Genomic DNA, 17,076 nt, shown 5'->3' with positions numbered 1-17,076 from the left:
AGTATGAGAGGGCTCCAAGACAACATCTAGATTTATAGCCAAAGTTCAAAAGTTAAGAAAGTAGCAATTTCTGCAAAACATATATTCTCCATATTTTAAGCTTTAAAACTACCTATTAGTCATATTATGTTCAAATCACCTAAAAGAACAGAGAACTAACACATCTTGAAATTTACAGGACAGGTTGTTGAGATGTTCATGTTACTACTTTTAAAATAATTATCACTTCAAAGAAATATCTCTAAGTATGACAATAACTTACATTTGTTAGTTTTCTTTTATAACTTGGCATCCTGGTTTTGGTGTCGGAAAATAGCTCCCCCTCATCTTCATGTTACAGTAACTACCAAGATCTACTACATGGATAATTTGACATAAATTAATTATTTAAAAAATTCAACATTTTGAGCTTGGCATGCAAAAGCTGTAGAAATGAGAGCACATAAAATAGTGAACATAAATAGAAAATTATTTAGGCAATAAGATAGGACAAGTATTGTCGCTTGCTTCTGGTATTCTTTGGATATAAGAAATTAGGTGGAAGTTAATCCTTTAATATAGCCAAGATCTTATTGGTGATGGTTTTATCTGGCCGGTATAATCCCAGACACAGATACAAAAATGAATAATGAGCACCTGTTCTATCCATTAGATGCCAAATCACTGGCTATTTCTGAGAACTCCACTGTTAGCTTCCTGTATTCCTGTGACACAACTGACCAGTTATTTGTTCTTATATCTGCCCATTGCAGTCTGACTTCATTTCAGTGAGTACTTGTTAATTTCTTGTTTATGTTAAATATAGTTCATAGATTTCATTGTTAAAAGGTCATTGTTAAACCACTGTCTCTATAAATTGTCCAATTTATGGACTAAGATCATTGAATTCAATATGGAAGTTGATGCTATATTCAATTTCCATGTTGCTTTTCTAGATCCACAAGTGCTAGAAATACTTTGTGTTCTCTTTTTAAATTTTTTTAATTTCTCTCTCCATTTATGTCCCCAGGGTTACAAAAGTTCTAGGGAAAACCTAACATTTCATTAATTGATGTAATATGAAACATTATCCTGAATCTTAAAGAATTCCAGTAAATACATGAAGGGCAGCAGAGCAGTTTATCTTTTTTCAGGTCTTTCTTTTCTTTCATAAAGCAAAAGGAAATCAAATGAACAAACAAAAAGAAAACAAAATAAACACACATGCAGCAAGGAACAAAGGACCTCCTCTTTAATGACTTTCTGTTCAATGCTAAAATTCTTTTGCCGATTATATTGAGAGAAAGCCAGGATCCTACCAGCTTTTTGGCACTTTTAATGCACTATTTAGTAGGCATAAGTCAGACTGAATAAAGCTATTTCTCTTTCTCCAATATGTCTAATAATGAAGCAGTGAAATCCATCAAAGCATTTACATGTTCAAAAGAGAGGCATGAATCTACACTTTTTATGCCCGTGCTTACCTTTATATTCAGCACAGAAAGGTCAATATTTGGAAAAGAACAGGAAGGGTATTTATGAAACTGTAGAAACACCCATTTCATTTGGCAGTGCTTGCTGTGCTTTCCACACTTAAAAAAAAATTATCAAGCCATCTTCTTGGGAAGCTCGCATAAATGCTACCTATTACTTTTGTGAATTGAGCTCTTAATTTGCATCTGTTTTCTATTGGATAACTCCAGGAAATTGAGATCACAAAGTTTAAAAAGGAGAATACCTGTTTAATGTTCCACGGCAAGCAGATTTTGTGCTTGATGCTTGTTCACAGCAAAAGCCTTGCAGGCAAAAAAGCAGAATGAGCAATTTAACCAATCATTGACTGTGTGAGCTCATTATGTAAATGCCAATCAAGCCATTGTATTAATGGGGGCAAAATGAAGCCTTATCTAGAGTATTTTATTATTTTAAAATAGACCTATTTTCATGTCATATAAAATGGGCCTTTTAAAGTAAAGCATAAAATTTCATAAAAGGAGTCTCTTTTTATGATTTATAAACATACAGAAATCCAGCAATAAGATCTCTCTTGTGTGGCATTTTGTTTTACTTTCTCTCATTGCTTCTGTTATTCATGTGTATCATCAAATTTCTTGTTAGGTCTAGTAAATAGTAATTGTAGATTTTAAAATCTACTGTATTGTAGGAAGTTGGTAGACTGTTAATGGTAGTAGACCTTTGACATTCTGAAAGGATTGTTTAATGCATCCTTAGTGCATTTTGTATACTTTGTTTACATTCTTAGAATGACTTTGAAAACCAGATATTTTTATTTTTTCTTATTAGGATTTGATGAAGTACATTGATTGTTGAAATGTATCAGTTACTTACTATTGACTAAGAGTCATATATCTCAGTGATATATAAAGAAAACTTATAGATCATAACTATTGTTGTTGCTATGTGCCATCCAGTCACTTGCAACTCATAGTGACCTTATATACAATAGCCCAAAACCTTGCTCTATCCTGTGCCAATCTTTCTGTCTCTGACACATCTACCCCCATTACCCCAGGCACAAAATAAATCCATCTTGTTGAGGGTCTTCTCCTCCTGCTCTGTCCTTCCACCTTCCCAATCATGAAGTACCTCTCCAAGGACTGTTTCCTCCTTGCAACATGTCCAAAGTATATCGGATGAAGCTTCAGAATCCTTGCTTCCAATGAGCAGCCTGGTCTCACCCTCTCTAGGATGAACCAGTTTGTTCTAGCAGTCCCTAGTATATTATATTCAATATTCTTCTCCAGCACCATAGCTCAAAGTCATCAATTCTTTCATCCTTAATTATTGTCTAGCTTTCTGATGCATCACAAGTAATTGCAAAGACTATAGCCTGCACTTCAGTCTCCAGAATAACATTATTGCTCTTCAGTACTTTTGAGGTGTCTCTGACAGCAGATTTTCTCAAAGCAATTTGTCTTCATTTCCTGGCTGCTGGTACCAAGAGTGTTGATTGTGGAGCCAACCAAACTAAAGCTATTAACAATCTCAATCCCTTCACCATCTATCACAATACTGCAAATCGGCCCAGTGGTAATAATCTTTGTTTTCTTGATGTTAAGCTTCAATCCACATTTAAAGCTGTAGTCCTTGACCTTCAACAGTAAGTGCTTCAGGTCCTCCTCAGAGGACCTGTTTCAGAAACAGGATTGTGTCATCTGCATAAAGCAGACTATTGATGAGTCTTCCTCCAATCCTGATGCCACATTTCTCCTCATATAGTCCAGCCTCCCAGATAGTCTATTCCGCATGTAGATTGAAAAGGTATGGAAATAGGACACATCCCTGGCATACACCCTTCCTAATTTTGAACCATGCAGTGTTTCTTTGCTCTGTTCTGATGACTGCCTCCTGGTACAAATATAGATTTCATATAAGCATGATCAAGTGTTTTGTGATTCCCATTCTTCTCAGAGTTAGCCAAAGTTTGTTATAATCCACACAGTCAAATGTCTTGCATAGCCAATGAAGCACAAGTAGACGTTCCTGTGGTACTGTCAGCTTTCACCCAATATCCATCTATCATTAGGTATAACATCCCCAGTATCATAGCATCTTCTAAACCCAGCCTGCACATCTGGCAGTTCTCTGATGATGTGCTGTTCTACTATTTTTGGATCATTTCAGCAGAATCTTGCTTGTGTGTAATATTAGTGGTATTGTTCTATAATTTCCATACTCTGCCAGCCACCTTTCTTTTGAATTGGAACAAATATAGATCTCTTCCAGTCAGTTGGTCAAGTGGTTATCCTCTAGATTTCTTGATACAATTTGGTGAGTACATCCAAGGTATCATCTGCTTGTTCAAATATAAGATATATATTTACATCTAGAGTCAGCTCTTCTGGTTTTAATGGAGTCTTCTCTACAGACATGGAAGTTGCCTGCCTATGAGCTTGGATGACTAGAGTAATTTGACTTTGCTCCATATGTCTTAAATTGTCATAGGATAACCCGATATAGCTTTCTCATGGCAATAATTATGAATAAAGGGCTTTGGTGGCCTAGTGGCAAGAACCTGTGTTGTAACCCTGAAAGCACATGGTTCAAGGATTTCAGTTGCTCTGCAAAAGAATGGGCAATCTCTTCCCATGCTTGAAGGTCAACTATAGGTTGGTTCCAACTATATCATGCACTACAGTATGGGAAGACAGGTGTAAATGTGCTTTGTATTTTATATATATATATATATATACAATTTCTACAAATACTTGAGTGCTGCATTTAAGCTCTTTAAAACATTATGTTAAAATGAAATTATTTTTATAAATAAGAGAGTATTTGTTCATAATATGATAGGTAGTAATAAGATAAGGAGGGTTGGTGGCTTAGTGGTAAGGAGCTGTGCTTCCAACTCAAAGGCAAATGGTGCAGATCCACCAGGCGCTCTGGTGGAGAAAGATGTCCAGTCATCTTCCATCCAATTTACTGTTTCTTAAAAGCGCTGGAGAATCAGCTATGCACTGGCTCTGACTCAGTGGTACAGCAAAACAGCCCGTGTCCCAGTCTAAATGTGAAGTGTTGCACTTCTCATCAAATGGGTACATCCCTACTGGCTTAAATTCACTACTGGCTTCTCAGGAGAAAGATGAACAGTTTTCTCCCATTAAGATTTATAGCCTTGGAATCTCAGTGGAAGGGCACTGTGAGTCTTTACAGTCATATGTGGGTATAGGAAATAAAAAAGTGTCTCAAACAAACAAACAAACAAACAGACCAATAGAAGGAACCTTAGTGGTGCAAAGGTTATGTGCTTGCATACCAGCAAATTTTTAAAAACAGAGACTGTGAAGTAGAAATAAGATAAAACTAAGTTGAATATGGATCCTGGCTGAGAGCAGAAAATATCAGAAGAATGTCAATTTGTGCTTCATTGACTATGTAAAGGGATTTGACTGTGCAGATCATAACAAATAATGGGGATAATTAGAAATCTGATAAGAATGGAAATCCCAGAACATATACTTGTGCCCATGCAAAACCTGCATCAAGAAGCTATTGTGCATAGAAAGGGAACACTACATGGCTTAAATTAAGAAAAGTGCATGTCAGGCTTGTATACTCTCTCCATACATAATCAATTTATTAATGAAATTATTTAAAAAGCTTGACTCTATGAAGAAAAATGTGGTGTCGGGGTTAGAGGAAGACGAATCAATAACTTTTGGTATGCAGATGACACAACCTTGCTTGCTGAAAATGAGAAGGCCTTGCTGTAGAAAATCAACACTGCACACTTCAATATGGATTACATCTCAAGGTCAATATAACAAAAATTCCCACAACTGGACTGATAGGTAACATCTTGATGGGAAAAGACTGATACTGTCGATGACTTCATTTTATTTGGAATCATGCTCAGTACCCTTGGTCTCAGCAGTCAGGAGATCAGTAGACATTTTGCACTAGGAAAATCTGCAGTCAGGGACCTCTCCAAATTGCTGAGGAGCAGTGAAGGTAGTTTGAGGACTAACTTGCTCATGATTCAGTCCTTTCAGTCACTTGCTATGCCTCTGAGAGCTGGACAATGAATAAGAACAACAGAAGAAAAGTTGATGCCTTTGAGTTGAGAATATCCCATGGACTGTCAAAATAACAAATAGATATGTCTTGGAAAAGGTGAAGCCAGCTTGCTCTGTGGAGGCAAGTATGGTTGAGCTTCATCTTGCATACTTTGGGCATGTTGCTAGGAGAGGCTATTCTTTAGAGAAGGATAACATACTTGGAAAGGTAGGTAGAGGTATAGCAAAGGAGAGAAAGACCCTCCATTAGATGATTTAACACAGTGACTGCAGCCTTGGCTCATGTGTATCAGAGATTGTGAGATTGTCACAGAATAGGACAAGATCTTTTGTTCATAAAGTCAGTGTGAATTATACTTGACTCAATGACACCTGTCAATGGCAAGATGAAGAATGCAAAAATAATGGGGCAACACAAATCACAGGTGCAGATGGTTGGAGATGAGTTAGAAATATGGTGTAAACAATTCTTGTTACTATTGAATGAAAGACAAGTACACAGACCAAATCATTGTTATACGCAGGGAAATTGGACTTAGGAAAGGGAATTCCTAAATTTTTTATTAGAAAGCAAAGTGCCTAAGAGAATCAGTTATTTGTTTGCATCCCACCAATTCAGTTGCCAAAATGTTAAGAATGACCCAGACATCCATCCATAGATGGACCAGTATTAGGTTCAGGATGTCCTACAATTCTGCATAATATCAAGCTTGAGAGAGAAATTTGTAATCTGTCTGTAGAAAAAAAAGTGCAAAATCACCTGGCAAAAGTTATATAAATAGAGTGATTAACGGATGGAAATATTAAAATCTGCTATATCAACTTTATTTTTTCTCTCTCCAGCACTAAAATAAGCACCATTAACAGAACTTAGTTTGCTAATACATGTCTATTTCCTCAACTCTTAAAACATAATTTCAAATAGGCCATCAATCAATCTTTTTAAATGTATTATTTGAGCTTTGAAAATAGGTTATATACAGTCTGACAGTGGGGGTTGGGAGGAGAATAGGATAAGAGTGGACAATGACTATTTCATTGCAACAAATGGAAAACAGAACTGTTTAAAAATGAAGATATGATTAGGCATTATATGTACAACAACAACCCAGAATAAGTGATATATAATTGTAAAGGGGACTAAAGGCTGTGGGGAGGCAGGTAATTGTGCAACAATGAGTGATTATTATTATTTTTTTTAAAGTGGACTGGAGGAGGGAGGGGAGAGGGTAAGAGGTAAAATATGCAACAATGAATGAATGAAAATCTAACTTCTCTGTAAAGGTTCATTAAAATCACAACTGAAATAAAATTGTATTTATAACAAAAGAAAATAGCTATATAAAAGGGTTTTTTGTAATCCATTGGTGAAAAAACAATGTGAAGGCAATCTATTTTTTCCTACATTATTGTTATTTGCTTTGACTTATGGCAATTTGTACATAAAGGAAGAAAATGTTTAAAAGAGTTTTGCACCATCTTCATGTTCATTGGTGTGTTCAAGCCATGGCACAACATAGCAGGCATATTGTGAATTTATCTCCTTGAAAGTTTCCTTTAATTTTTCAGGCTTTCTGGTTACCAAATATCATGACCTGCTCCAATGACTAGTCTCTGCTGATGGCATGTTTAAAGGAAGTATGTCAAAATTAGAACAATATTCTGTGACACATAATGTTTTTGATTGCCTGATTTCCAGATGTAGAATCACCAATTTCTTAGCCTATGTTAGTCTTTTTTTTTTTTACTTTTTTTTATTAAATTTTATTAGTTTTAATGAACATTTACAGGGATTTTGGGTTTTCATTCCTTCATTGCTGCACCAAGCCTATGTTAGTCTTAAAGACTTGGAGAAAAGACATAATGCTTGGAAATCTGTGGAGTTGGCAAAAGAGAGAAAAACAGATCCTCAAACAGATGGATTGAAATAGAGACTGTGGCAATGGATTCCAGTATGTCAGAAATGTAAAGATGGCACAGAATAAGACAGAGTTCAGATCTGTTGTTTACAGGGTTGCTGTGAGCCATATTCAACTTGACAGCATCTAACACAACAGTAACATGTCTTGGACTCGCTAAATAGTAATTCTTACTCCTGAGCTCTCTAGAAATGAACAAAGAATATTGGACAAGTTTCTTAGCTCAACTTCTCCTATGTTTACTTGTGATTTCCTTTGTTTTCTCAGAGGGATTGATCCCAAGATCTCTCCTGAAGAAATTTCTAGTACAACAAATTTCATTTTAATTTATACTCCCAGATGAACTTAATTTGTAATACACATAAACTGATTAAATGTGTCATAATAATCATAATTCACTAAGTATCTTTAGTTATTACATCAACTTTCTTTTATTTTGTTGTTTATTTCACATGCAAGCAAGATTTTACTGAAGATTATCCAAAAAGTACTAAAACAGCACATCAGCAGAGAACTACCAGAAGTCCAGGCTGGGTTTAGAAGGGGTCGTGGTACTAGGGATATTGTAACTGATGTTAGATGGATCTTAGCTGAAAGTACGGAATACCAGAGGAATGTCTATCTGTGTTTCATTGACTATGCAAAGGTATTTGACTGTGTGGATCATAACAAACTATGGCTGACTCTGAGAATGGGACTCCCAGAACACTTGATCATGCTAATGCAAAACCTATACTTGGATCAGGAGGCAGTCGTCAGCAAAGAGCAAGGGAACACTGTATGGTTCAAAATTGGGTAGGGCGTACGCCAGGGATGCATCCTATCTCCATACTTTTTCAACCTATATGCAGAACAGATTATCTGGGAGGCTGGGCTCTATGAGGAGAAATGTGGGGTCAAGATTGGTGGATTATTTATCAACAATCTGTGTTATGCAGATGACACAACCCTGCTTGCTGAAACTGAAGAGGACCTGAAGCACCTGCTGCAGAGGGTCAAGGACTGCAGCCTACAATATGGATTGAGGCTCAATGTCAAGTTGGCAGCATCAGGATGGATGGTGAAGAGATTGAGATTGTACACAGCTTTAATTTGCTTGGCTCCACAGTCAATAGTCTTGGCACCAGCAGCCAGGAAATTAAAAGGCGCATTGCCATGGGAAAGTCTGCTGTTAGGGACCTCTCCAAAGTACTGAAGAGCAATGGTGTCACTCTGGAGACTAAGGTGCATCTGATACAGGCCATGGTCTTCGCAATCACTTGTTATACATCAGAGAGTTGGACAATGACCAAGGAGGATAGAAGGAGAATTGATGCCTTTGAGCTGTGGTGCTGGAGAAGAGTATTGAGAGTACCATGGACTGCTAGGAAAACAAACAGATTTGTCCTGGAAAGGGTTAAACCGGGTGGCTCCTTGGAGGCAAGGATTCTGAGGCTCCGTCTAACATACTTTGGACATGTTGTGAGGAGAGACGGGTCCTTGGAGAAGGACATCATGCTTGGGAGGGTGGAGGGACAGTGCAGGAGGTGAAGGCCCTCTATGAGGTGGATTGATTCAGTGACTGGGATAATCGGGATTGGAGTGTCAGAGGCAGTGCGATTGGCACAGGACAGAGCAGAGTTTAGGGCTGTTGTACATAGGGTCCCTATGAGTTGCAAGCGACTCGACAGCACATAACAACAAAGAACAACAAATATAGCCTTCTTATAAGGGGAAAAGGCATGAGTTTTCTTGCTTCTTGTGAATAATAAAGTTCATAACCATACCTACAAACTTAGTGTACAACTACTTGTTTGTTATGCATGGTTTAGGGAGGGAGATTTAAGAATCCATACTTAATTTTAGCACAACACACAGTTCAGCCTGTGTTAAATACAAAAATATTTTATTAGGTATACTTAATGAATGGCAGAGAAATGTTATGTTTGACGCAACTTCTTGATTTGTTTATCAAATCCTTGCTGGCAATTCAAGACATTTCTAATGTTGGTAACTTTTAAACATCAATTTATAAGAACTCTCATATATAAATATTTGAGAGCTATAGAGATACAGTATGCAGATATATTGACAGAGCTAGATATAAAGATACATTATGCGCATATACACACACACACACACATACATATGTTGTTACAACCCTATGTACAACAGCTCTGAGTCCTGCTCTATCTTTAGCCAGCCTTATTGTCTCTAACACACCTACCCCTATTACCCTAGTGATTGAGTCAATCCATTTCATCAAGGATCTTCCTCTCTTGCCCTGTCCCTCCATTCCTCCAAGCATGGCGTCCCTATCCATGGATTGGTTGCTCCTTGTAATATGGTCAAAATATATCAGACGGAATTTCAGCATCCTTACTTCCAAGAAGCAGCCTGTTTTCACACTTTCCAGGAGGAATTTGTTTGTTCTCCTGGCAGTCCATGGTGTATATTCAATATTCTTCTCCAGCGCTACAGCTCAAAGATATTGATTATTTGTCTATCATCCTTAGTCATAGTCCAGCTCTCTGGTGCATAGAAGTATGTGAAGACCATGATCTGGATTAGGCACACTTTAGTTGCTAGACTGACAGCATTGCTCTTCATTACTATGGAGAGGTCCCTGACAACAGATTTTCTCAGTACAATTTGTCTTTTGATTTCCTGACTGCTGGTACCAAGAGTGTTGATTGGGGAGCCTAGCAAACAAAAGCCGTTACAATCTCAATCTCTTCACCATCTCTCATGATGCTGCCAATCTTCCCAGTGGTGAGAGTCTTTGTTTCCTTGATTGATGTTGAGCTTCAATCCATAATAAAAGCTGCAGTCCTTGACCTTTTGCAACAAATGTCTCATACATATATGTGTGTGTGTATATATGTGTTGAGGCGGGAGAGAGAGAGCGAGAGAGATGATGAGGGATGAATCCGGGGAGAAAGAGAGAGAGAGAGGGAGAGATTTCTGGGTGGGCTGTTTTGCAGAGTTGTACTGCTAACAAAGCAACCACTCTTCTCTAGTGATTCCAATTTATCAGTTATTCAGTGGGAGAAGAAAGTACAGTCTCTTCACATGAAATTAATATATTTAAAGCCTTGGAAACATGCTAGATGCTTTTTTTTTTTTTAGCTTTGAAAATGCCAGCGTAAAATGTTGCTTGATAAGCAATGAGCACACACTTAACATCCAGGGCTTGATATCTAAATGTAATTTGCAATTAAAATGAGAAGTCCTTTGAAGGAATAGTTGGATTCAGTCTCCACAAATACATGGTCAGAGAAAGTATAAGTCAAGCCTGAAAACATCTTTTTTAAAATGCAGAATGTTAAGAAATTCTTAAAAAGAGAGTATATTGGTTATTTGTTATCCAACGTCTGAAAATATTTCTTATTATTTGCGATCTAGAAGCAATAAGAATTTTCCATTGGATAAGATATCAAAGTTTTGGGTTTTCTCTGCTCTCTTTCACAACATTTTCAGCTAATTCTCTTCCAATTGCACACTTTTCCTGTCATTCCAAATGACATCATTGCAAATAATTGTTAGCAGCCAAAAAAATTTTAACACTATTTCCCATCTTGTCCTTCTTAAATATACATATAGCAGACAGGTAAATTTCTTTTAGGTTATCAGGGGGATGGCTTTACTAATTTCTTTTTCAATTTTCATTACAGGCATCATTACCTTTCAGGGTCTAGAATCCATTTCATTGTTTCTGTTCTATGATTGCTACCATTGCCAAATATTTTTAGAATTTTTATGACAGTACCAATTTCCAGAAAGCAATTTCTATACTGGTTGGGGTAATTGACTTTGGCTTCTAATAGAGATGATTTTTGATATTTCAGTGGCTTACCACCTTATAGGAGTCCTGGTGGCTTGTCTGTGTGCAGGTGTTCTGCTGACCTCAAGGCAATGCGTTCTATTCCTCCACCACTCAATAGGAGAAAGATATTAGCATAAAATTTACAGCTTCTTGAAAACCCACTGCAAGATCATTTCTGACTCTACAGTGCTGAGTTTGGCATTGAGAGCACATTAAACTTTTTTATTTTATTTTATTAATTTTAATAAACATTTACAGAGATTTTGGATTTCCATTCATTCACTGTTGTACTTTTTTTCTCTACTTACCACCCCCCTGCCCATTTCGTTCCTCTCTTTGAAAAGCAAAAAATAAATTCTTCGTTGGTATACAATTGCCGCCGCCCCTGCTCCCCCAAACTTTTAATGTACTTAAACATACCATACTTAAAATTATCTCATGTGGTAACTAGAAGTTATGACTACCAACATCACTGGAAGTGAGAACATGGAAATGAAGGATTTTAAATGAAATGTGGAATATCCTGCCCTAGGAATTATTAATGTTTTGTCTCCATCCTTTTAGATTGAAATAAGTTACATGACATCCTTCTTTTCCTCTTATATAATATTTTGTCCATTACTATGTATTTCAATCCATATTGAAGGCAGCAGTCCTTGATCCTCTACAGCAAGTGTTCCAGATCCTCCTCAGTTTCAGCAAGCAGGGTGTGTCATCTGCATAATGCAGATTGTTGATGGGTCTTCCTCCAATCTTGATGCCATATTTCTCCTCATAGAACCCAGCCTTCCAGCTAATCTGTTCTGCATATAAATTAGAAAGTTATGGATATAGGACACAACCATGGCATATACACTTTCCAATTGTGAACCATGTAGTGTTTCCTTGTTCTGTTCTGATGACTGTCTCTTGGTCCAGGTATAGGATTTTCCTAGTACAATCAAGTGTTCTGGGATTCTCATTCTCAGAGTCAGCCACTGATTGTTGTGATCCACATGGTCAAATGCCTTTGCACAGTCAATGGAACATAGATAGACATTCCTCTGATACTGTCTGCTTTCAGCGAGATCCATCTAACATTAGCTATAATATTCCAAGTACTACTACCTCTTCTAATCCCAGCCAGCACTTCTGGCAGTTCTCTGTTGATGTGTTGTTTCAGTTGTTTTTGGATAACATTCTGCCGAATCTTGCTTGCATGTGATATTGATGATGTTGTTCGATAATTTCCACACTCTGTCCGATCAGCTTCCTTTGGAATGGGAACAATATAGTTCTCTTCCAGTCAGTTGGTCAAGCGGCTGTTCTCCAGATTTTCTGGTACAACTTGGTGAGCACATCTAGGGTAGCATCTATTTGTTGAAATATATCTGTTGATATATTGTCATTCCTGGGGCCTTGTTTTTTGCTAATTCTTTCAGAGCAGCTTGAACTTCCTCCTTCATCACCATAGGCTCTTGCTCACACATTATTTCATGAAATTCTTCTCTGTGTGCAAATTCCTTTTGGTGCAATGACTTTGTATATTCTTTCCATCCTCTTTTAATACATCCTGGATCATGCAATATTCTGCTGAAAGCATACTAAGTATTGCAACTTGAGGCTGGAGTCTGTTCTTCAGTTCCTTGAGCTTAAGAAATGCTGAGCAAGTTCAGCCCATTTGATTTTTTAATTCCAGCTTGTTACACATTTCATTTTAATACTTTACTTTGTCTTCATGGGCTGCCCTTTGAAATCTTCTGTTCAGCTTCTTAATATCTTGATTTCTTCCCTCTGCTTTGACTTCTTTGCAATATTCAGAGTTTTTTCTGACATTCATTTTGGTTTTTTCTTCCTCCTGTCTTTGTAATGACCTTTTTCACTCTTCCTGGATGATAATCTTGATGTCCTCACATAATTCATCTCATCTTCACTCACATCTGATATACGTTAGACATGTTGCAAGGAAAGACAGGTCCTTGGAGAAGGACATCATGCTTGGCAGGGTGGAGAAAAAGCACAGGAGAGAAAGACCCTCAATGAGATGGATCAATTCAGCCACTGGGGTAATGGGGGTGGGTGTGTCACAGACAAAAAACTGGCATAGAATAGAGCAGAGTTTAGGGCTGTTGTACGTAGCGTTGCTATATTACTCAATGATGCATTACAACAACAACTATATATTTGTGTAGCTTACATGTATTTTTTTATAATTATTTACTGGTTTGCATACCGTTGGTCACATACATAATGTTTTGTACATGTATTTTCGGTTTTATACATTAATTCATATATATTATGTTGTTGTTATTGTTGTGTACTGTGGAGTCAGAAGCTACTCATAGCTGACTCTCAGTGAGTCTTCAGAAGCAGTAAATTTCACTTAAAGGAGATTGTGCCTCTTTCTCCTGCAGAGCAGCTGCTGAATTTGAACTGCATGCCTTCAGGATTGCAACGTAGCTTCTTACCAATAAGCTATAAGAGCTTATACAATTAATTTTGATTAATTAAGAATACATGGGTGTGTTGCTTTTTTTAAACTGTTCAAACAACCATATATTTTTTCAACCTTTTTGAAAAATTTCATTGTGATTTATTTATAAAGTTTAAATACATTGATTTTTACACTAGATCTTTCTCATTTCCTTCACCTCTCCACCCCCATCAAATTGTGTGACCCTATGATTAGCTATCCCCCACCCCTCCATCACACCCTCACCCCTCTGCTTATACCCTCCAATGCCCCTCCCCCATCTCATATCCTCATTCTTTTTCTACAATACATGCATTTTTAAAACATTTATCTCAAAATTAAAACTCCCTGCCAACAAGTTGATTCCAAACCTTTCATCAGGTTTTCAAGTTATAAGTGGAAATTAAAAACAATGTCCATTTTTTCTTTTAATAATAGTAATGTGCCCTGACCTCAAAACCTACTACACAGCAGTAGAAACCAAAACAGTCTGGTACTTGTACAATGACTGGCACATAGACCAATGGAACAGATTGAGAACCCAGAAACAGACCTTTCTATCTATGGTCAACTGATATTCGACAAGGATATAAAACCTATCAAGTGGGAAAATGACAACCTCTTCAACAAATGGTGCTGGCAAAACTTTTCCAACAGAGTAAAAGAAAGCCTACCAACTGGAAACAAGCCTTAGGCAATACAGTTTCAGATTAGGGTCTCATAACATACCATAGAGGGTGAAACCAAATTTCTCCTTGGAGGCTAGGGTTTTGAAGTTCTATCTCATACTTTTCGTAAATAGCCAGAAGAAACTGGTCTTTGGAGAAGGACATCATGCTTGGAAGAGTGGAGGGAGAGGAAGATCCCCGATGAGATGAATTGACACAGTAACTGGGGCAATAGAGGTTGGTGTGTCAGAATTAGTGAGACTGGCTCAGGGCTTTTAAAAAAGGTTCAGAGTTGCTGTACATAGGTTCGCTATGTGTCTCAGGTGACTCGACAGCACATAACAACAATATGAATGAAACATAATGTAAAGGAATTATTACATTAAAAAGGAATAAAAATATTTTTAAAATAATAGTAGCATAATATATACAAGTATGTTGTTGTTGTTACATAGACATAGTGATGTATTTATCACTGAATAATATTCCATTGTGTGGATGTACCACAATTTCTTTTTTCATTTCCTATAGAACAATGCCTTGGTAACACCCAAATTTTAGAAATTATCAATACAACTCCTTAAACATGTGTGTGAACATAAGACTTCAAGCATTTATGTAAATGGCATTGAGATTAGTTACTGGATCAAATGATAACAATTGTTTTTAGGTTTGGAAGAGATATCTAGAGCATGTCTCAAAGTAATTCTTCTGTTTTGCATTCCGACCAGTGATAAGAATTCCTGTTGCTCTAAATATTTGCCAGAAATTTATGACTGTATTCTGCATTTCAACATTTTGTTAGGTGTATATGTGCGTCCTTGCCTTAATTTGAAATCCGATGTCTTACTCTCTAGGGTGTTGTCCTACTAACCCAAGAGCCATTCCACTCTAGAGGTATATATTCATACTTCTCTGGAGGGATGTATCTATCAGCAGCTCTTGGGGAGAAAGGTGAACAATTTAAGTCTAATAGTCATTGCCTCAGAAACTCACTGGAGGCTCAGCTGAGTCAGTTCTAACTTGAAAATGAGAAAATTAGAAAGATATGTCATATTGAGAATATTTCGTATGCTTATTTTCCATCTCCTCTTTATATTTATATAAGATATTTATGTTTTATCATTATCTGCATCTTATGTGAGGGATATTTTTCAGCATTCTCTGAATATTTTGGATGTTCTTGTTGTTTTCTTTGTGCCATCAAGTTGACTGTGACTCAGATGAACCCTGTGTATGATAGATCTGAACCCTGTCCTATCTGAAGCCAATCTCCAACCCACCTATCCGTTACCCCAGTTACTGTGTCATTCCATTTCACCCAGTCTTCCTATCTGGTACTGTCTCTCCACCCTTCCAAGCATGATTTCTTTCTCCAAGGACTGGCCCCCTCTGGAAATATGCCCAAAGTATGTAAGATGGAGCTCCAAAATCCTTACCTCAATGGAGCAGCTTGGTTTGAGCCTCTCCAGGAAGACCTAGTCTTGGTAGTCCATTGTATGTTCAGTACTCTTCTCCAGCACCACAACTCAAAGACATTGATTCTTCCATCATCCTTGATCATTGTCCAGTTCTCTGATGCATAGATGGAATGGTAAAGGGCATGGCTTGGATAGGTATACCTTTGTCTCTAGATTGAAATCATTGCTCTTCAGCATTGTGGGAAAATCTGACAGCAGATTTTCCTAATGCAGTCTGTCTTTTTAAATTCCTGATTGCTGGTGCTAATAGTGTTTATTGTGGAACCAAGCAAGCAGAAATTATTAATAATCTCAATCTCTACTTTATCAATAATGGTGCTGCCAATTGGCCCAGTGGCAAGAATCTTTTTTTTGTGTGTTTTTTCAATTTTTTAAAATTGATATTTAATGATACAGCTCTTGACCCTCTGCAGCAAATGCCTGCAGTTCAGGCAAGCAAGGTTGTATTATCTACATTACACAGGTGGCTGATGAGTCTTCTTCCACTCCTGATTCCACATAAAACTTAGCCTCTCTAATGATCTGTTCCACATATAGATTGAAAAGATATGGGGATAGGATATATCCCTGACACACATTGCTGATTTTGTATCATGCAGTATTTCCTTGCTCTGTTCTGACGACGGCTTTCTTGGCCAAATATAAGTTTTGCATGAACACAATTAAGTGCTCTGGGATTTCCATTCTTCTTAAGATTAGCTGCAATTTGTTGTGATCCACATTATCAAATGCCTTTGCATGGCCAATGAAACACAGATAGACAGACATTCCTCCGGCACTCTCTGCTTTTAGCTAAGATCCATCTAACATTGGGTATATAGTCCTAGTGTGTAGGCCTCTTTTAAACCCAGCTTGTCCATCTGACATTTCTTTGTCAATGTACTGTTTCAGCCATTTTTAGATAGTCTTCGGCAGAATCTTGCTTGTGTGTGATTAGTCATATTGTTCAATAATTCCCACACTCTGTGAGATCATCTTTTTTTCCCCCTTTTTCTTTTTTTGGAATGGGAATAAATATGGATCTCTTCCAGTCAGTTCGCCAGTTGTTTGCTAGGTTTCATGGCACAACCTGGTGAACTCACCCAGAGCATCAATGCTTTAATGTGAAATCTGAATGGCATACTCTGTAGGGTTTTGCACTGCTAACCCGAGAGCCATGCACCTCTGGAGGTATGTATCCATTAGCAGCTCCTTAGAAGAAAGATGAACAATCTAAGCCTAGCAATTTACTG

Source organism: Elephantulus edwardii, unplaced genomic scaffold (assembly GCF_000299155.1).
Source record: "Elephantulus edwardii isolate Elephantulus edwardi_28Jun2011 unplaced genomic scaffold, EleEdw1.0 scaffold00005, whole genome shotgun sequence".
Taxonomy (NCBI): domain Eukaryota; kingdom Metazoa; phylum Chordata; class Mammalia; order Macroscelidea; family Macroscelididae; genus Elephantulus; species Elephantulus edwardii.
The sequence above is the reverse complement of the archived record's forward strand: the minus strand, read 5'-3'. Positions refer to the sequence as shown.